This window comes from Oryza sativa, chromosome 8 (assembly GCF_034140825.1).
Source record: "Oryza sativa Japonica Group chromosome 8, ASM3414082v1".
Classification (NCBI taxonomy): Eukaryota; Viridiplantae; Streptophyta; class Magnoliopsida; order Poales; family Poaceae; genus Oryza; species Oryza sativa.
This window is the reverse complement of record NC_089042.1, coordinates 15,829,890-15,836,338: the sequence shown is the minus strand read 5'-3', so window position 1 is coordinate 15,836,338 and position 6,449 is coordinate 15,829,890. Positions and strand designations below refer to the sequence as shown.

Below are 6,449 nucleotides of genomic sequence, written 5' to 3'. Positions count from 1 at the left end.
TGTGTTACCTCTTCATTACTTACCACATCGGGAGTAAACTTAGGACGTGGCCCGGGCTTGATGATCACGCCTTGACGAGTCCTAGTGCACGCCCTCAATAGTGCCTCCTGTGTGATCTCCTTGATGTACTCCTCCATGGTCTTGCGGTCTTCCCCTTCGAAATCATCCAATGTGATAGGTATCACATTGGATGGCTCTACCTCCGTCTTGGATGGCGGCGACTTCGTCATGGCAAAGTCGAAGTTGAGTTGACGTTGAGTAGATCTCCCCAGTGGAGTCGCCAAAAATTGTGTTGGTAACTTTTTGTGACAAGTTGACAACAACGATCGCAACACCTTACGCCTTGCGGTGATCCTAGAGTCGCCAACCACCTTAATCTAGCAAAAACTAGACCAAGATGGGTTTCGATAACCAAACCGGCTAGCGAAGCCGATTTCTAGATAACTACCCGTCTCGTGGGCAAAACGGAAGGTTTTAAGGACAAACCTACAAAGAGGTGTCGCACTCTCGCAGCGGCGGCAGATGATTTACTGCGCAAATCGACAAAGATGGACAAACTAAGAGAAAACTAAAAGCAATATGAAAAACGATTCGATTGATTGATTGTAGATTGGTTAGTTACAATTGAATCGGCCATGTCCCTTATATAGGGGTTGGTCATTGTATTTCCAAAAAAATCAGATATATATATTTGCAGTACATGTAAACGACCAAAATAACCATACATGCATATTAGATATCTTAAAGGTGCTGGATTAGCTGCCCTCCTAGCGATTTGGGAAGCCAGCGCCCACTGCGACATCGACACGTCATAACAAACAAAAAAAATAATAAGCGTTAGATTAACTGCGGGCCCTGCCGATGCACTCATCGATTTTTGCAGAAATCCCCTCATTATTTCGGTATTTCCAGCCGAGTCCACTGAATCAGAGCCGTTCAACCCCACGCGTGGACACAATCTGACCGTTCGTCTCCTATCTAGATGGCTCCGTCCTTACCTACCCGTGGAATCGGTCGTCGCTCATCTCCCCACGTCGCATCCCGTCGTCCCCATCGAGCGATCCTCCCTGATTTCTCCGTCTAGAGGTGGCATCGATGCTCCTCGCCTCCTCCAAGATCTTCCATCGTAGGTCGTCGCCCACGACGGCTTGCCATCTGCTATCCCGTGCCCAGACGTTGGATGCATGATCTCCTCCGTCGGCACAATCCGTGTAGCCGCATCCATCGGCGTTCGTCTCCCCGTACGGTGGCGATCGGATTGGCCACTGACCATTGCCTCATCTCCGTACACGGGAGTGGGGTTTTCTTTTGTTCAAGCTCCCTCCTCGGCTGCTCCGTTCATCTTCTCTGGATTTCTCTGGTGAGTCTGCTGCATTCTTTGCCTTCTTTTATCCCCTTCCTTCACCCTTCTCTGGTCAACTACATCAGTGGCTGCAAGCCTGCAAGATGGAGCTGAGTTGGGAGGCTGAGCAAGCAGCAACAGGAGGAATCAAGGAGCAAGGGGGGAAATGTGAGGGAGGAGGAAACTGGGATACCTAAGTAATCTGCTAATGCGTTTTTAGGCTACCTATTCCAATCCCTCATCGTATGGTGTACATTCAGATTCAGATATGATTGGCTTGATATTTAGGAGGTAGGTTCATGCTTTGTCCTAATTTCAGTTATTTGTTTTTATTTTCACAAAATTGTTCAATTTGGATATACCTAACTTTTTCAGTCTTTAGAGGCCAAATCAAGGAATGCAAATAACTATGGAGTTGTACAGGGTTCCTTAAGCCCTCTATTAAGGTAAAGAACATGGAAATCTACCAAGTAGAATAGAAGTTATCACAATCTGAACTCTGTTGTATTGCAGTTCAACCATAACTCGAGCTGTCAACTTGCAAGGGTTTTCATCCTGTCTATATGGTCAAATATTGCCACTCTGTAACTAAATGTTGTAAGGTATGTGATCCTCAATCCAATGTTTGCATATTAGTTTACTTATTGTATCAAGCTTTTCTATTAACAGAGTTGTGGTTTCTTGTTTTTCTTGCTCTGTATATATTGCAATTCAATATTTTTATATCAGCTACTGGATGACAATGATTTTCGAAAACTGACATGGCACCTCACTTGGTCGCATTAACGAATCTAGAGTCATGTTCTATTTAATTTCAGCGATATGTACAGTTCATTATGATTTCTCTAATATATGATGTGTCTCAGCCTGTGAGATAGTTGCCAGACACTTATAATCGGTAGGTCACCCAAGATACAAGTACAAAGCAAGAGATATTCATCAAAGGGTACACAACAATTTTGTAGGTAAGTGGCTTTCAGTTTTGTTGTAAAAAAAACTTATGGGAAATTTTAGATGTGCTACTTTATTCGCTGAAGTGTTATCTGTATAGATTAGTTTCACCTCATTATACACGAGTTCATGCAGGACCAACACAAATTATTGCCATGCATTCTCTATATTCTTCACTGTGTATGATACATAACGATATAAGTGATATGGTGGCATTAAACTATTGAGAACTGCAGTTTGGTATTATGTGCCAGATTACCCATTTCAAAATTATACAAATGAAACATCCTATTGCAATAGCTATTGTTCGGTTTTAAATATCTGAAGAGGATTTTACCAAATTGTTGTTTCGTCCAGGACAGCCATGGTATCTGATTATTCTCAATTGTTCTTGATCTTCAGACAAGTGAAAAATCGTTGGTCAGTTTAAAGGAACAAATTTCCTCTTGCAAAATACCTATTCCTGTCTAGAGGGCCAATGCACTATCCTCAGCTCAGGAAAACATAATGGATGAAGCTGTCAATTGTTCCACTGAGAAACAAACACAAGATAAGATAATAGTGAACATTCATACTGCATTGATCTCTGCTCCGGAGTTCTGAGCAAGAGGTAATCCTTATGAACTTTCTTATTTGATTTATTTCTGAGATGTGCTTATTAAATTTTTGCATGGTGGCATTAGTAATGTTATATGGACTATCAGGTCAATCTTGACGCTTCTTGAATTGAATCAATGCAAAAAAAAAAAAACACGATAATTATTTTTGCCCTTTGTATCATGGAGAATTAGTAGACATTTTATGTTCAGATATTATAGTCATATCTTTGGAATGGCAAGACAAACCTATACCTTTTTAGGTGCTAAGCTATACATAATTACTTTTATGTTACTTCAAAGATGCAATTCACAATATTTTAGGTTTTGAAAATTGGACATACTACAGAGTGCTTAGGATGCAGTAACATACAAAACCTTCGTTAGCCGCATATGATATATAATATAATTATGTTTTCAGATGGGCCAAATGACATGCATCTGTAGCTCATCTCCTGATGAAGGTGGTCATCCCAGAGCTTCAGTATTGTGCGAGCTATTCTGAGATACACTGCCACTGGAGTCGCTCAAATGTAAGTAATTATTTTAAACAGTTATGTTCTACTTGTGTGGTAATTTGTTTAAACAAGTACTAACTGCCCATTCACTTTAGATTTGGGGCTCCCATGTAATATTATCCCACCTACCATGGCAAGAAGCTGTCTCAAGTATAGCAATGCTCATGCTTCGGCCACTCTTTGTTTTGTGCTGGGAAGATAAGACCAAGGATATGTTCTTCTGTATTGGCCTGGGGATCAACCAACTGATGTTCTAGCTATTGCTAGCTCACCATGTCTAATAGGCAAACACTAAATGATTCGTATCGCCGATTCATAATATTGAGCTTCTAAAAATTATCCCTACAAAGGATTGTGCATATTCAGTCAATGGTGCTTGCCATTTCTGAAACCAGGCTACTTTCACTAAATGGCACAAAATGCCCCTTTGTGTTATTTGCTATAGCTGCAACTGTTGTGATTGGAGATGTTTTGCGATATAGTTACTACATGCATTGATTCTTCCATGCCATATATCCCAGCATGGCACATCACTCTGTCAGGATATAATGCACCTCCAACAGACTGTATGTAATCTAAGCATGAGAACATGCTTACTTACTGAGTGCCTGAATCTAACAGGAGGTGTATATCCTTAAATCATAGCAGTACGTCTATAAGAGCCCAAATTTAAACATAGAACCAATCAAGCTCATTACAGCTTGAAATGAGTTACTTGTTCTGTTGTCCCACACAGGCTAAATTGCCAGCTAAATATAACACTTTCAGTAAGCTCCAATAACATGCGTCTTAGGCTCTTTTAGACACGTCTATTACACCTGCGCGGCGTAGCGCGCGAGACCTTCCTAGTAGAATAAAGGCAGATGGGGATAGATGGGAGGGTATAAGGTAGGATATCTCTATAATTAACTAGTTGATACCCCAACCTTTGCGGCGGGATATACGGATAAATGCAAGTTATACATTATAGAAACAATAGATATACATGTTAAAATAATGTGAAAATGATGTGGAGATAACAATTTGACATTACTAGCTTGCATATTGAGTTCTAAAAATACAATAAAATTATAAATGATATGTCATGTTTATATTTAAAATATTCGAAATAATAATTGCTAGTGGTGATAATGTGGCACACTTGCGTGTGATTTAAAATATTCTGGATAATAATTGCTATTAAGTAATGATGTGGCACACTTGCATGTCGAGTTTTAGTATTTAGTGCGCATCAACTTTACGGTAAGATAGGATTGGATTAGTTTTACAAATATAATGTTTTTTAATAAATTTGATTGATAGAAATATAATTATTATGACAAAGGTAGTAGTACTACTCTTGGCTTGCATTAATTACTACCATGTCTCATCCAAAATATAAAAACTTTTGAGGTGGCATGCATGAAGATTAAAGAATCAGCTGGTGTAACTAAACGAGAGAACGTTACGATTGGTTAAGTAGGTATAGAACTTAAATGGAAAATGTTGCGTGACTGGTTGAGAAGATAATATAGGTTGAGAAATTACTTATTATGATAAATGTTGAATGGTAGGAATATTTGTTATATTTTAGGACATATAGATTGTACAGTGAAATGAACCAGCTTGATCAGTTAACTTGCATGTGCAGTATCCAACACTCTGCAATTCTACATTGACTGGGAGAAATATATCCCCCGTCGTGCCTAGGAATTTCCTTCTTGGCTCTAGGGATATTAAGACACGATTACATGTCGTTCCTTAGAACTAACGGTAAAATTGGACAACTTACGTTCAGGTCTGTTTTTCTGCAACAAAAATTCAATGTCAAAGTAATTTGCAGCTTCCATGACTACTCCACTGCACTTTCCTATCACAATGATCGTAATTACAGACAGTAATCCTAAGGCTACTTATTATCTATATAAGTGGCACAAACGCAAGCCAAAATAATTTATCACACACGACGTACAGATCAACAATTTCATTTCGAAGTTTTTCCCAAGAATAAGATTCTTACATAAGTAGGAGGAATGGCCACCGCTACGGGTACGATCTTCCAAACCTCTGTGCATATATGTGCAGATATGTTCACTAATACAAAATTGCTATATTTTACGACGGCAGTATTACTTTTGTAGCTAATTAACTGTTCACTCATGCAATAATTATTCTTGCAGGAACTTCAAAGCCTGTGGCTACCCTGGGTGGAGGTGGCTCCTCCTCTGGAGCGTCGACCACGGGCACTAATCAGGGAGGGGACGATAGAGGTTAGCTCTAGCTTGTCATCGTTGAATTGGTTGATCAAACAGTTGATTTTAATTATTTGCTTCTTCTATAAGTATATATACCGTGTGAAATAATTCAATTGCTGCTTGAGTTATTTTTATTTCTATCTTAAAATGTAAAAATTAATAGCTCATCAAACCTATGCATATATATACTTGAAAACTATATGTAATTAAATATATATATCCAAAATTAACGTTACTAATGGAAAAAATAATTAATGAAGGTAGCTAGTAGCAAAAGAGATGAGCTAGGTAGGTGACTGATGCTGGGTTTAATTTCGTGGTGTTGTAGCTACAGGCACTTCTCACCCAGTCCCAGCAATGAGCTTCACAGGAGGGCTAGCACAGAGCATGTCTCATTACATTTACACAACATCAATTGGTCAGGCAGGTGGCTGCCACAAGGGAAAAGTGAAAGGTAATTAACCTAATATATATGCAAATAATCATATATATCTATCCTTTTATATTATTTATTCGCGACCTTGTTGAGCTTTTCAATCCAGAACTAACTTTACATTTTGGCAGGAGAGCGCGAGTAGCCAGCAAACCAACAAGGAGTACTGACAATTCGTTGTTATCCATGAATGCGATGGCAGAGGCTGCACATACTCAATCCTATTGTAAAAAACTCGTGTATATATACGAATTTAAATTTGTTCGTGTCTGATAAGCTCGTGTGAATAAATAATGGTGTAATTTCTAGGAGCTACGCGTCGTACCAAGATTTCCAGGAAGTCAGCAAAATTAGGTGGATCAATGTATATACACT

General features: G+C 39.1%; 1 long non-coding RNA gene across 6 annotated transcripts; it reads left to right on the top strand.

The window, feature by feature from the left end:
- Positions 1 to 1,006: 1,006 nt before the first annotated feature.
- LOC112936159 (uncharacterized) lies at positions 1,007 to 3,842 on the top strand. Of its 6 annotated transcripts, none has more exons than XR_003238271.2 (8): positions 1,007 to 1,360; positions 1,429 to 1,633; positions 1,725 to 1,788; positions 1,856 to 1,944; positions 2,209 to 2,307; positions 2,696 to 2,903; positions 3,311 to 3,422; positions 3,503 to 3,842. It is a non-coding gene; the product is annotated as an uncharacterized lncRNA (long non-coding RNA). The 6 variants fall into 6 exon arrangements; XR_003238274.2 differs by having other exon boundaries at positions 2,656 to 2,903; XR_010734628.1 differs by having other exon boundaries at positions 2,651 to 2,903.
- Positions 3,843 to 6,449: the final 2,607 nt, after the last annotated feature.